Genomic DNA, 16,128 nt, shown 5'->3' with positions numbered 1-16,128 from the left:
GTCTTTATTTCCTTACTGGATACACCTTTATGTGACTATATTGATCAAGCATTCATTTTAATGCTTTCGTACTAGCTAAATATCACTTTAAAGTGCTCATCAGGTAGGGCAAAACCTCATGCTTCCTGGTGCTGGGAGGATATTTGAATTGGATCTTTCACAGGCTGATATTTGGAGCTGTGGATTCTGCTTTGTAGTAGATGTCTTAGGTTAGATAATAGTTGCTGACCAACTTTTTTAGTAGCTGGAAAGCTTCCTATTGTGTCAGTATTAAGAATGATGGCCAACATAACCCCTAAAATATGCAACGGTCATCCACAATTTAATCCATGAGAAGATGTGCATGTTGGTATTATTTATTAATATTTATGCTTTTATGGATGTCTTTAAAAATAGAATTTTAAGAAATATTCTGCTTAGCTTGCTTGGGAAGTATGCCCAAAGCATATTAATAGCTCACACTCTGCCATGTTTTAACTCTTATGAAAGTAAAAAGAAGTTGCTGCTGCCAATATGAAAATTCTACAAACTGATTGCTTTGTTTGAAACATTTTCCCCGCTGCACACCTCTTTTCTTAATAGACTCACCATAGTCCTTGTTTCTAAAGCCACTGAGAAAGGCAAGAGCAATAGTTAACACAGTCACTTGTGTGTTTCTGTTTTTATTTTTCCTGTTTTAGTGCTTTTGTAGCTGAACTTCAGAGCTCATCGTAAGTGCATTTTCAGTTTCTTAGTAGCCTGTGGTTGATTTTGAAGCTTGGAGGGTTCTGAGCATGAAAAAAAAACAAGTATTAGTCTTTTCTGAATGCTCTCTAACAGTGATGGTGACCACGGATGCCCTCGTTGGAGGATTAATTCTAAAATGAGAGGACTCTGCTGGGTGCATTCATTTCTGTCCAACCAACCACTTATAAATTGTGTTTCTTCTTTTGCTTCTGAAACTTCTGTGAAAATTGCATATCTCAGATTTATTGGTAGCATTGCTCTGATTTCAAGGCCAAAAGACACTAAATATTTGTGTGATGCTGTTAAATAAAGTTTTTAAGATTTACATTCATCCAGTGGGTCTCTGTAGTGATGTTTTCGTAGTGGGAACATCGTTTTGTGGTGGATAGCCAATTTACATGCTGACCCATTTCTTTAGATGTTATCAGATTTTAAAACAACTTCAACGTGTCATTTTAACTGAAAGTTGGGAATATAGTAAGTAATGATTTCACAAAATAGGGCATTTTAAACCAAAATGTGTTGAAAGGTTTGAAAGTAGTGCGTTTTTACTTTTTAGAGCTCCGTGCTGCAGTATTTTTAAATTCAGTTTTTCTTAAAAGCTATGTTTTAGTGTAACATGTAACCAATGTAACAGCTTTTGACTGGTAAACTTGAAGTGCTTTTATATTTCAGGTTGACTTTAAAAAGCCAATGAGCAGTACTCAAAGGTTATGGGTTCTTAAGCAATTAATGGAGTGGTATTTTGATATGGAGTCTAAAATGAGAGCACCTTGTATTGTCTGCTTTTAAAGTATTCTATAGTTTTTGACTTAAAGCGTAAAGAGTAACATTTTATCTTATATTAATAAAAATTAGCATTTTCACTCATTCATGTACATGTGTTGTTGCTTGCTTTATGCCCAGTGTTTATTACCCTTTAAGTTCTCTGCGTAACCGGTAACCAAATGCCGCTGCTCGGGTTTCCTGAAGGAAACGCTCTGTGCTATGCTACAGCGTGTTGTCATCTTGCTGCTTGACAAATAGGTTTATACGGAATTAGAACACTGTGTGTTCATAATGCCTTTGTATAACAAGATGAGGAGTCCGTGTAAATGTTATTTGCTGTGAAACAGTTACTCGCTGTTACAGTTTTAAAACTGGTCAACACTATGTCCAAAGCTTCTGTGGTTTGTCTGTGTGATGTCACTTTGCAAAGAATAAATTAAAATGAAAACAAAAGTTGTGTTTGTTTCACTAATGAAGAATAAGAAGTGTGAAGGGCGGCTTGGACGTGAGGGATTGGAAACCAGCTGTTATTACCCGTGGGCTCACCCTTCACCTCACTTGTCAAACTAAACATCTACAAGAATTAGGATAAGTTAGCAGTAACATTCCTAGTGGATGAAAGGAATGGACTTGGAACCTAAGGACATACAGTGTTAGAACTAGTTTGCATTTAACGTTAAGCCTTCTTTTTCTTCTCAGGCTTTATCCCGTATCCTCAAGATTGTTTGGAAGCTCTGTTCACCATAGGTCATGTCTCCCACTTTGTTAGTGTTAACCACCAGGAAGGCTGGCTGAGGGAACTGACCACAGCCAAGTAAGAAGATGGAGGGGAGCCTTTGAAACCCATTTGAGATGGGAAGCTGAATTGCTATGGCTGGGTGCCAAGTTTTGATTCTCCCTCTGCGGTGCTCAGCTGCCAAGAACGTAGGATGGAAAAAGTGGCCTGGGCAGGGTCAGTCTCTGTGAGGTAGGGGTGTCTCAAGGGCACGGTCAGTCGAGATTGCTGGAGACGGGCCATGGGGTCTCGGCCGGATCGTAAGAGAAGCCAGGTCAGTGAAGCGCCACACGTGGGGCAAGTGGGAAGGCATGGAGGGGGCAGGTAGTAATATGCGTGTGTATCAGCGAACAGAAAATTGGGCTGAAGACTAGGATTTTGGAGGGGAAGCAACCACAGAAAAGGGGAATCTGAGAACTGTGACGCATCCTAGGGTGTCGGGTGGGCCATCAGCCCAGCCACTAATAATTCTGTCTGATGGCTGGAATCAGGATGGAGAAGAGGACCCTGACCTGGGGACCGGCTCAGGGACGCAGAAGACTGATCTTCTGGTCTGGGAGGTCAGGCAGCCCTTAACAGAAGGGAGTTTCCTGAGAATGGAAGAGGCGTGTTCTTGGGGAGCTGTGAGAAGGCTTTGTCTTCAGCCCGCCCCTTCCCCCCACCCCGCAGCTCTACAAGCCAGGGCATGGTGGTTACAAGTGATGTGCTTTGGGTATAAAAATGATAGCTGTTAGATGAAGAACTTCCTTGGGGGTGGGGTGGAGTTTATCAGAGAGGAGGTGAAGAGGGTTCCCGACAGAAAAAAAAGGCTAAGGGAAGGTGCCTGGTTTGCAGAACAGCAGGTATTACGGTTGACTGTTCCTGGAATGGAGAGTGACTATGGGGTGCGACATCTTGGAGCTGGAGAAGTAGGAAAGGTGAGGTCATCAGGACCGCGTACGCAGTGTTAGCAGCTCTACCATCTCGAGTGGCTGCAGCGCCTGGACCAACTGCGGTGGCTCAGGAAGCTGTGCTGACCGCACCCAGGAGTCCTCGTGTGAAGACCCAGTGGAAACGGTGCTAGAGAGCCAGCGGCGGGCTGGGAAGGAGTGACGGCCCCGGGAAGCTTGCGGACGCAGCATCCACAGGGCTTGAGGCTGGGTCATGAAGGCGAGTGACACAGAAGTGGAAGATGATTTCCACACTGGAGGTCAACAGCATTGAGGGATGTGTAGAGAAGAAGTAGGCTTGAGGTTGGTCCAAGGGAGATGAAAGATGAGAGTCCAGGTTGGGGCACCCCGATCTTGAGGTGCTTACAGGCTCCTGGGTGGACAGAAAATAATAGACAGTTGTAAAAATGGTAGGAGGGTCATCCAAGGTCGTCAGAGTGAGAATGTAGTAGAAACTGCTAGCAAAAATAGGATCTACCAGGGGAGAAGCCAGAATCGGAGACCCAAGGAGTGGCCCCTAAGGGGCATCGATATTTAAGAGGCTGGTAAAAAAAAAGAGGCCCCCAAGGACGCTGAGTAGGACTGCTAAGAACCAGCAACGTACCTAGGAAGAAGGCAGCGTGCTCGAGGTAAAATGAAGAAAGAGCTTGAAGGAGCACGTGCTAAAGAATGATGCTGCTCAGAGACTGGCAACCTGTTGCTTGCGGAAGTCCAAGCAAAACAAAGACGTAAATCTCTGCAAGGTGACAGTGGGACAAGCTGAATAGACATTGATGGGTTTCAACTGGATCGGGTTTGGTGGTTCATTAGATATGGGAGGTGAAGGCCAAGGATGAACCATTGGCGGAGGCTGATAGAGGACACCGGGGGAGAAGGTCTGAGGGGATAAGTCCAGGTGGATGAAAATGACCAATGGAAACGGCCACTCTGAGGATGCAGGTCAGAACCGAGTTCCTACCCAAATGCCATTCCTTGATAGTTGGCAATCACTTAACCTCTCTGTCATCTGGTCTGCTGAACGAGAATGGGAATGTGTACGGTTGTGAGGAGTAAATTTTTTAAAAATCCTGTTAAGCATACTCCTTAATATACAATGGGCTTCCCTGGTGGCTCAGATGGTAAAGAATCCGCCTACGATGCGGGAGACCTGGGTTCGATCCCTGGACTGGGAAGATCCTCTGGAGAATGGAACACCCACCCACTCCAGTGTTCTGGCCTGGAGAGTTCCATGGACTGCAGTCCATGGGGTTGCAAAGGGTCGGACACGACTGAGTGACTTTCACTAATATACAGTAAGCAACCTGTAACTTCACCCCCCTTCTCTTCTTTCCTTACTTCTTACCCCCCTTTGTAACGAGGGGACCCTTCTGATGACACCTTGGTCCAGGAGTTACCCGTTCACTGAAAACAGTTGAAACGGGGAGTCACAGCATTCACACTCATCCCGCAGTATTTTGAGGAAAGGTCAAGGCTTTTTTCACTGACTATAGATCCTTTAGAGTTCAGTCTCATTTTCTTTGCAAAAGCCAGGAGTATAATCTGGTGGTCCTAGCTTCATTCTCTGAAAATTGGAACAAGAACAGAACCTTGCAGAACAAAGATTTTTACTGGAGAGTTTTTCTATAAGTTGCCTGGCTTGCCCCTAGATGGACAAGATATTTTGCATCTTGTTGTTACTGTTGAGGCGTTCAGTCGTGTCGGTCTCTTCTGCCACTCCGTGGATGGTAGCCCACCAGGCTCCTCTGTCCGTGGGATTTCCCAGGCAAGAGTACTAGAGTGGCTTGCCATGTCTTCCTACCCAGGGATTGAACCCCGGTCTCCTGCAGTGCAGACAGATTCTTTAGCATCTGAGCCACCAGGGGGGACCTCCAATTTTTCCAAAACATTCAACTAGGTTTTCATGGAAACAGCAACCCTTTTCTCACACTCATGGCTCGTCGTAATATTTAATTACATATTTACAAGATCTGAGATGACTGACACAAGGAGGCTTGGAAACCGTTTGGGCTAGAGAGAAGTCAGTTGGTGACAAAAACATGTGAACCATCCAAGCGTGTTCAATAAACACTCTGCCTTGAAGGGAAGAAGGAAAGGCCCCTCCGGCTCTCTCCCCTCCCCACGCCACCCTGGACTTCTCTAAGGAGGTGTCTCCATATGACCCTGGCGCCAAATCTGAGGGACAGTTTCCAGTCCTCAGCTTTGCCTGACTTCCCAACTGCATTCGTGTGGTCGGTTGCTCGTCCCTTCTCTGTTCCTTGAAGGCTTCTTCTCCTTTGGATCTTTAAAAACATATTTGTGTATTTATTTGACCGCACTGGGTCTTAGTTGCAGCATGTCGGATCTTTAGTTGCAGCACGTATGGGCTAGTTCCCCGACCAGGGATCGAACCTGGGCCCCCCTGTGTTGGGAGCACAGGGTCTTAGCCACTGGACCACCAGGGGCGTCCTGCTTTGGTTTTTAATGGCACTAGATTCTGGCTCTACTGGTTTTAAGCCTTCCTCTCCTTTGCAGGCTCATCCTGCAGTGACCTGTCCGAGTTCCTCGGGGCTATGTTCTCGCCCTCTTTTCCTTCCTGTCTCCCTGGGCAGTCTTGCTTGTGACTTCAGCCGCCGCCTCTTCACCAGTGGAGCCCCATTCCTGCCTCCTGAGACAGCGATCTCCTCAGTATCTCCTCTTGGTTGTCTTGAACATTGGTCACACCCCGCACCTTCAACTGCCTCTGACACTGGCGTCTTACCAGCTTCCCTGTCGACTCTTGTGAAGTCGACAAACCAGGTGTCACTCCTGACCCATCTTTCAGGTCACTGATTCAGCCCATTAAAGTCTGGTTGGTTTTGCCTCTGAACTAGCTCTTGAAACCTTCTCTACCTTTCTCCATTTTTTTTTTTTTTTTTAACTCTCTGTAGGCAATGAAGTACAGTAGCCAAGAGTGTGGGCCCTGCCATTAGACCTCTGCGCCTCATTTTTCATCTGTACAATGGGAGTAGTAATAGTATCTGTCTCACAGGGTTTCTGTTAGGATGAAATGAGTGAACGCACACAACGCGTTTAGAATAGTGCCCAGTATGTAGGGCTGGAGAAGGAAATGGCAACCCACTCCAGGATTCTTGCTTGGGAAATCCCACGGATAGAGGAGCCTGGCAGGCTACAGTCCGTGGGGTCGCAAGAGTTGGACACGACTTGGCGACTAAACCACCACCACTACACTACATCCCTGCCACTAATGCATCTGACCCCATCACTTCTTGGGAAATAGATAGGGAAACAGTGGAAGCAGTGTCAGACTTTATTTTGGGGGGCTCCAAAATCACTGTGGATGGTGATTGCAGCCTTGAAATTAAAAGACGCTTACTCCTTGAGAAAGAAAGTTATGGCCAACATAGATAGCATATTGAAAAGCAGAGACATTACTTTGCCAACATTCGTCCGTCTGGTCAAGGCTATGGTTTTTCCAGGGGTCATGTATGGATGTGAGTTGGACTGTGAAGAAAGCTGAGCGCCAAAAAATGGATGGTTTTGAACTGTGGTGTTGGAGAAGACTCTTGAGAGTCCCTTGGACTGCAAGGAGATCCAAGCAGTCCATCCTAAAGGAGATTAGTCCTGGGTTTTCATTGGAAGGACTGATGCTGAAGCTGAAACTCCAATCCTTTGGCCACCTGATGCGAAGAGCTGACTCATTGGAAAAGACCCTGATGCTTGGAGGGATTGGGGGCAGGAGGAGAAGGGGACGACAGAGGATGAGATGGCTGGATGGCATCACCGACTGGATGGACATGAGTTTGAGTAAACTCCGGGAGTTGGTGATGGACAGGAAGGCCTGGTGTGCTGCGATTCATGGGGTTGCAGAGAGTCGGGGCGACTGAGCGACTGAACTGAACTGAACTGAACTGAATGCCCACCTGGACCCCGCCAGAGTGGCTTCTCAAATTCATTACAGTCCCTCTGCAGCCTTTTCCTTGTCACCAGAATAATTTTTTTGAAACTCAACTCCGACTCTGTCGGCTCTCTGCTTATAGCGAGTGAGTGGCTTCCCCTTGCTCCTAGCGAAGGGTGGAAACTCCTTAACGCACCTGGGGACACGGCAGGATTTCACTCACCAGCTTCTGCAGCAGCGTCAGGCGCCACTGGCTGCCCTGAGCCCACACTCACCGCCCTGTGGGCCTCCTCTCAGCTCCATGACACGCTTTGCTCACCTGCACCCGTGTTCCCGGGTCCCTGCTCAGCCTCTTTCCCCGCCCCTCATCTCCTAGTCATTTGTCAGGTCGCAGCTCAAAGTCGCTTTCTCAGGCAGCGTCTTTGAACACCCCCCAGACCACTTCCAGGCAGTTCCTTTGTTACACAGAGTGGTCCTCCTCTCTCCCAGACAAGGGTTGGACACTTCTTGGGCTTCCCTGCTGGCTCAGTGGTCAAGAATCTGCCTGCCATTGTAGGGGATGTGGGCTCGATCCCTGGGTTGGGAAGATCCCCTAGAGAAGGAAATGGCAACCCACTCCCGTATTCTTGCCTGAGAAATCCTGGGGACAGAGGAACCCTGGCAGGCTACAGTCCATGAGGTTGCAAAGAGTCAGACACGACTGAGGGACTAAACAACAACAAAGTGGATTTATTTAAGCTGCATTTCGTTTACCATATCGCCTCTGTTGAATTAATCAATGTATCAGTATAAGGTAGAACTTACATCGGAAGGACGTTATAAGCTTCAAACTGCATATTCAATCATTTAGTCGGAATCTGAGGGACTTAATTCCTGCTCTGTCAGCATCACCTGAAAATGGTGACTGTTTTGTTTAATCAACAAACGCAGAAGTGTATGTTACTGAGATGTTTAGTTTGCAAGCCCCTGACTTTTTCTGTGTATTTTGTGTCCATAACTCCATCCCTTCTGGGGAAGGTCCAAGGAGCCTGTCAAAACGGTCGAACAGCAGCTTCTGACCAGAAGATGGCGACAGATTTCAGGAATTAGCCAGAGTCCAGTTGCCGGTCCAGGGTGTGTTCCTTTAAAAGGACGTTGAAGGGTTTGGTGATTGTGTGGCACCCTGTTTTGCGTCATAGGTATTTAGCTTAATCCCCTTTACCTAAAGCCGCTAAGTGAGCGTATAAATCTGAACAGACTGGAAGGGGAGGGGGGATGTTATTCATCACTAGATCAGGACAGATGTAAACCAGGGCTATTCGGGCCGCCCAGGGACGTCTTTCCACTCCGTTTAGAGCGGAGGCCAGCCAGACGACAATGTATTTACAGCCCCTCCGACGAGGGCTAAAAGTCAAAGAGGAGCCCTCCCGAACAGCACCCGAACTCCACCCCCTGCGTGTGGCTCCAGAAACCAGTCAGCTTCAGGAGAGGCAGGGAGAAGGATGCTTGGTCCAAAGGCCCCCGTGTTTCCTTGTGGGCGCAGCATCCTTACCCTGGGGAGATGCCTCAGGACCGTAGGGGCTCTGTGTTGATAGGAAGTGCCTTTGATTTGCCAAGGAGCCTGGGGGGCTGCAGCCCGTGGGGTCGCAAGGGTCGGGCACAGCTTAACTCACTAACAACCGCAGCTTAGCTAACTAAACAACAACAACAGCAATTTCATATCTTGCATTCCTCAGCTCTGTGGGAGTGAGGAAGGCAAGGGACATGTCATCCCTCCCTTACAAAAGAGATTGAGGTTCAAGGGGATGAAGCAACTCGGCCATGGGTGTGATCGTGCCAAACCCTGGATCCCCGCCTTGTTGCTTAGAGAAGGGAAACAGTTTCTTTTTAATTTAAAGCATCCAAATCACCTTAGGTCATCCAGCACAGAGGAAAACGTGTATATGTTCAAATGCAAACACGGGACTCAGCCCAGACCTATAAGAGCCTGCACGGCGGGATAAGCTCATGGAGAAAGTAACCGTGTTTCTCTCCTTCTCATCTGCACCCCCCTGACAGCAGCCAGCCTCTGTGTCCTGTAGGGCTGGCCTTCCGCACCCCAGGAGGGGCTCAGCAAGCTGGGCTCACTGCGGTTCTGATGGTCCAACAGGGAGACGGACCTGCAGTGGGTCAGTGGGGAAGGGACACTTGGGGAGAGTGATCCAGGGGTTCCCTTGGCTTCCCGGGGGCCCAAGGCAGAGCTGTGTGTTCTGTTCTCACGCAGCCCTGGGAGGTGGCAGCCCTCCGATGGGGGTGACCTGCGGGTTCTGGGGATCCGAAGGCTCGGCTCCTGCTTTGGAAAGTGCAGCCAGCTTTCCTCCAGCCATGCTGGGGCCAGGGAGTGATGCTGGGAGTGGATCTCATGGGACCGGATGGTGAGCATCCCAGAGGCAGCCCTGATGGACTAAAGAGTGAAGGTTTCTTTTGCTGAGGTTCTGGCTCTCGGGAGGGAGCTGGGCTGACCCGTAATGACTAAGACTGAATGTCTCACCAGCCGTGGTGGAGAGAGGCTCAGAGTCACAGCTCATTTGGTTTAGGCAAAACAAGGCAAGACAAAACACGGGATGAATCTTGCACTGAGCATTGTCAACTCAATCCGTCCTCGCTAATGATGACAAGTAAAAACAGGCTTGCAGAGCTCTTCCCCAGACCAGAGAGAAACACAGGAAGAACCCCCCAGCCCCGGGCTTCCTCGTATCTTCCTTCACATCTCACACCTTGGGTCCTTTGGGGTAGCTGAGCCAGGATCCGCGCTGCTGCAAACACGCGTCACCTCACCTGGTCACCTCCTCTGGCCTTTAATTCCCCCCTTCCCACTCACTCCACTTCCCGGTTATCTGACCTGCTAACTCAGCGCCCGCAGAGTGGCCAGGATGCTAAATGCAGACTCTGGGCTCCTCCTCATTTCAGTTGACTCGACTCAGAGTCCCAGGCAGGTCAGAACTAAGAATCTGCGTTTTCAAATGTTCCCCCAACCTTCCCTGGTGGCTCAGAGGGCAAAATGTCTGCCTGCAACGCAGGAGACCCGGGTTCAGTCCCTGGGTTGGGAAGATCCCCTGGAGAAGGAAATGGCAACCCACTCCAGTGCTCTTGCCTGGAAAATCCCATGGATGGAGGAGCCTGGTGGGCTACAGTCTGTGGGGTCGCAAAGAGTCAGACACGACTGAGCGACTTCACTTCCACTTTCTTTCCAGCTGCTTGTGATCCTTTTTATTTAAAACCCCCAGTCCTGGGTTGAATAGTGTCCCTCCAAACTTCGTGTCCACCTGGGACCTATAGATGAGGCCTTCTTTGGAAATAGGATCTTTACAGGTTAGCATGAGATCCTTCTGGATTAGCTCGGGCCCTAATCAGGTGACCGGGGTCCTTGTAAGGAGAGGGAGTAGCTGTTTGCAGTAGGTGGGAACGCCCGTGTGCATCACCTTGGTCTGCTGCGTTTCCAGAAAAGACTTCTCATGGTGGACATGTATTTTCAAACCCTGGAAGCCAGCGTACAGCACCTCGGGCCTGGTGTGAAATGAGTCCATCGCCACATCACCCCTACGGTTGTCATCTTCAGGGGCTGTCTCAGCCCTGCCATTTCCTATTAAACATCAGATCCTGTTCCGAATACATTAGTCAACCCACTTCCCAGGTATTCAAAACCGTCCAGGTAGCTGCTTTTTACACTTTAGCAAAAGTAGTTGGTTCAAATTCTTAAGTACCATTGTTAAACCTATGAGGCCTGCTTTTGAGTGAGCTGAATGTACATGCGAGAAATTAGATTGAGAAAGTTGGGAGCAGCGTCCTCCCCCGACAAATGTGTGGTTCAGTCAAGAGATCTTAGGTTTGGCAGAACGATCAAGGAGCATCAAGCATTTTCTGTAAGTCAGAAGGGTGGGAGCACATCATGCTTTGGGGTTTTTTTTTTCTTTTGTTTATTTTTTCCCTTATGTATGTGAGGAGAGTGACTCCTCTGGAAAAATGTGCTTAGTCACCAAATAAGTATCAAGGCAAAGCTTCGCGTTTTCTGAGAAGAGAATTACACCTTGTGGGCCATAAGGAAAACCGAGGAGAGTGAACATGGTGCGTAAATGTAAGGTGTGACTATGAAGTTACGCTGCTTTGGGGGGCATGTTATGGAAATAAGTCTGACTTATTTTATTACATTTTTAGTCATAAAAAGTTTATGCTTCTGTTTCTGGAGAAGTACCTTTTCTAAACGATAGTTCAGAGGCACCTGGAAATCTTTCACACATTGAAAAAGGGTGACTTCAAAAACTGCTGCCTCTGTTTTGCCTGTTTTTTTCAAACTCTGAGATATGGCCCATTAAGTAGATTGTGACATTATTTTAGCATCATAAATAAGCTGAAATGTATGACATTGCCCATATTTGATTTTTTTTTGACGGCGCCATGTGGTGTGTGGAGTCTTAGTTCCTGGACCAGGGTCAGAACCTGCAGAGGGAGTGAGGAGCCCTAACTTCTAGACCATCAGGGAAGTTCCTCTTTTTCCTCTTTATTGCTTTTAAATTTTATCTCCCATTTATTGTCATCAAATAGGACAGCTGCTTTTGGTAACAGAGGAGGTGGGGATTCAGACCAACCCTCTTGCTAAAGGTAAAGCTAAAGTAAAGCTAGAGAAAGTATAAAATGCAGTTTTAAAAATCATCAAAGAATCAACAAGGTGTAAGAAGTTAATGACCAAGATCAGAGAAGACAGAAATCAAGAGATTAAGGTTAGTTCTGGGGGCTACTCTTGGCCTGGATGAAGCTATGTCACCAAACCATTTCTACAAGTGGTTTTTCAATTACAATCCCAAAGAATGCTCAAACTACTTCACAATTGCACTCATCTCACGCGGTAGTAAAGTAATGCTCAAAATTCTCCAAGCCAGGCTTCAGCAATACGTGAACCGAGAACTTCCAGATGTTCAAGCTGATTTTAGAAAAGGCAGAGGAACCAGAGATCAAATTGCCAATATCTGCTGGATCATCGAAAAAGCAAGGGAGTTCCGGAAAAACATCTATCCCTGCTTTATTGACTGTGGCCAAACCTTCGACTGTGTGGATCACAATAAACTGTGGAAAATTCTGAAAGAGATAGGAATACCAGGCCACCTGACCTGTCTCCTGAGAAACCCGTATGCAGGTCAGGAAGCAACAGTTAGAACTGGACATGGAACAACAGACTAGTTCCAAATAGGAAAAGAAGTACGTCAAGGCTGTATATTGTCACCCTGCTTATTTAACTTATATGCAGAGTACATCATGAGAAACGCTGGGCTGGATGAAGCACAAGCTGGAATCAAGATTGCCAGAAGAAATATCAATAACCTCAGATATGCAGATGACACCACCCTTATGGCAGAGAGTGAAGACGAACTAAAAAGCCTCTTGATGAAAGTGAAGGAGGAGAGTGAAAAAGTTGGCTTAAAGCTTAACATTCAGAAAACTAAGATCATGACATCTGGTCCCATCACCTCATGGGAAATAGATGAGGAGACAGTGGAAACAGTGTCAGACTTTATTTTGGGGGGCTCCAAAACCACTGCGGATGGTGACTGCAGCCATGAAATTAAAAGATGCTTATTCCTTGGAAGGAAAGTTATGACCAACCTAGATAGCATATTAAAAAGCAGAGACATTACTTTGCCAACAAAGGTCTGTCTGGTCAAGGCTATGGTTTTTCCAGTGATCATGTATGAATGTGAGAGTTGGACTGTGAAGAAAGCTGAGTGCCGAAAAATGGATGCTTTTGAACTGTGGTGTTGGAGAAGATTCTTGAGAGTCCCTTGGACTGCAAGGAGACCCAACCAGTCCATCCTAAAGGAGATCAGTCCTGGGTGTTCATTGGAAGGACTGATGCTGAAGCTGAAACTCCAATCCTTTGGCCACCTCATGTGAAGAGCTGACTCATTGGAAAAGACCCTGATGCTTGGAGGGATTGGGGGCAGGAGCAGAAGGGGACAACAGAGGATGAGATGGCTGGATGGCATCACCGACTCGATGGGCATGAGTCTGAGTAAACTCCTGGAGTTTGTGATGGACAGGGAGGCCTGGCGTGCTGCGATTCATGGGGTCGCAGAGTCGGACATGACTGAGCTACTGAACTGAACTGAGCACACACGCACACAAATTAGCATGGAAACACTTTTTTTAAACCCAATAAAATACGTGTTTGTGTGTGTATCAGTCCAAAAGCCAGCTTCTTATTCGATTGTGTCAAACACTTTCAAGGAGGCATTTCCTTCAAATCAGGAGGAAAGCAAGAACGCCTGTTACCTCTCCAATTATTCAACATTGCATTGGAATGTGAGCTAATGCAATCAGGCGGGAGAAAACACACTTGTAAGAACTGGAAAGGAAGAGGCAAATTCTTTGTTGACAATATAATTGCATATCTAGAAAAACCAAAAGAATCAGTGGAAAAGCACTGCAAACCATAAGCTAATAAACCAGCAGGACGTAAAATTAGCCTAGTAAAATTGCTAGCCTTTGTAAATATAAACTATAAGTCACTAGAAGGTAAAATGGAAGGGAAGATCCTGTATACAGTAACAAAATTTTAAATGCCTAGACAGAAATCTAGTAAGATATATGCAAAAATAGTAAGAAACCTGCAAAACACTGGTGAAAGATATAAAAATAACTTTGAACAAACTGAGTAAAAAAGTACCATAATCTTGAGTAGGGAAACTTAACATCATAAAGATGTTATTTCTCTCTAAATTGGTCTTATAACTTTAATGCAGTCTCAATAAAAATTTCCTCAGGTTTTTTTTTTCTGGAACTAGACAAGTTGATTATAAAGTTTATATGGAAGACTAAGCAACCGAGAATAGCCAGGAAATATTTGGAAAGAATATTTAATGCATAGCTAATCCTATTAGAGTTAGCAAAACGTTTAACATTCTCTAAATTAAAACAGTGAGGTATTGGCTCAGGAAAAGACTTATAAACTAGCGGGTCAGAATAGAAGGCCCAGAAATATACATAAGGAAAATTTAGTGTAGGACAAAAGAGGCATCGAAATCAGAAGGAAAAACTGAATAGTGTTGGGCCAAACGAACTTTGGTAAAGAAAAAGAAAAATATTAGATCTTTTTCTCATAATGTATTCCAAGAGAAATTATAAATATATAAGAGATCTAAATGAAAATTAAACAACAAAAGAGAAAAATACTAGAAGGAAAATTGGATAAATCTTTTATAACCCCAAAGTGGAAACTTCTAACTAAAAATCTAAACAATAAAAGAAATTTGACAACTTTGCAAACAACAAAATAAGCCACAAGATAATTGTTGCCCAGTCAGTAAGTCGTGTCTGACTCGTGACCCCCTGGACTGCAGCACACCAGGCTTCCCTGTCCTTCACTATCTTGTGGAGTTTGCTCAAATTCATGTCCCTTGAGTTGGTGATGCTATCTAACCATTCTCGTTTGGAGGATTCCATGGACACAGGAATGGCAGGCTACAGTCCGTGGGGTTGCAAAGAGTTGGACATGACTGAGCAACTAACACTTTCACTTGAACAGTTAATTCAGTTCAGTTGCTCAGTTGTGTCCGACTCTTTGCGACCCCACGGACTGCAGCATGCCAGGCCTCCCTGTCCATCACCAACTCCTGGAGTAATTACAAATTGGGAAAAATTTTCAACTTATATCACCAGGTACTTACTTAACCCACGTTTCCTGTGTCTCCTGCATTGCAGGCGGATTCTTTGCCTGTGGAGCCGTCGGGGAAGCCCTTAATATAAAAAAGATTTCCTAAAAATTGAAAAGGAAAAGATCTACAACCTGACTTTTAAAATAATTAGCAAAGCTATGAATAGAGAATTCTCAGAAAAGGTACACAAATAGCCCTCACTCACAATAAGAGCAATGCATGTGAAAACTACTGAGATTTCATCTCTTATCAATCAAATTGAAAAAAATCTCCCAAGTTTGACAATGTAAATTTTGCAAGGCTATATGAAAATGGGCACTTTCATATACTGCATGTGCGGACCCCAAATGGTTATGAAATGAAGTTAGCATTATCTAGCAAAATGGAGTATGTATGTGCTCTTTGATCCAGCAGTCATATGTCTAGGATTTTATCTCATATATTCAATTGCAAATATGTGAAGACATATGCAGAAAGCTTTTCACCATGACCTTATTTGTTACAGCAAAAGGCTGGAACAACCCAAAAGTTTCTCAGTAGAGAGTCAGTTAAATAAGCTATGGTGTATCCACGAAGCGAAGTACTATGAGGTGTAAAAAGAAATGAAAAGACAACCCCCACTTCCTATGATGGAGTAGTTAGCAGAAAACTCTCTTCCGCTGAGAACAACTGAAAAAGCTGGGGACAGTTAAAATTGATCTGTTTGAAATTTTCATAGAGTCACTACAGCAGGCTGAGTTGAAGGATCAAGACACCAGAGAGAGGAGTTCTGTGGCAGTCCTGTGGGTAGGGCTCTGTGCTTCCACTGCAAGGTGCTCGGGTTCGCCTCCTGGTCGGGGAACTAAGATTCCTTTGTGGTGAGCGGGAAGATACCAGAGGGGAGGGAGACTCACTGAAGCTGCTTTTCTCCTCTTGGCATCTCGTAACTGTTGGCGCTGAGAAAGAGGCTGAGAGGTTCATGGAAGCATCACCGCTCCCAGCAGCATTATCGGTTTGAGGAAATAAATCCTGGAGCGTGAGGCTCCTGTGTCAGCCAGGATTCCAGAAGCAAAGGTTCCAGAGAGAAAGGGAGGCACAGAAAAAGGACCCTGACATTTGGTGGTTTTCACTTTGAAGTCCTTGGTGAATCTTAGTCACATAAAGCGAAAGGCTGAGACGCCAAGAAAAGCAGCTGGAAAACAGAGTGGAATTTTAGGGCAGTCTTACGTTGTTGTGGAGATGAAAATTGGAAGCCAGGAACTGACGAGGAGGCTGCACTCCATAAATGCTGCAGGCTTTCAGCTGGGGTCCTGAGAGGGGGTGCCTGAGCGTCAACCGAGCCTCACTACAACAGCCTTGAATCACCTTAGTTCCTGACTGAACTGAGAAAAACTGCCCGCCAGACCAGAGAGT

This window comes from Muntiacus reevesi, chromosome 20, assembly GCF_963930625.1.
Source record: "Muntiacus reevesi chromosome 20, mMunRee1.1, whole genome shotgun sequence".
NCBI lineage: Eukaryota > Metazoa > Chordata > Mammalia > Artiodactyla > Cervidae > Muntiacus > Muntiacus reevesi.
Note: the sequence above shows the minus strand (reverse complement) of the source record.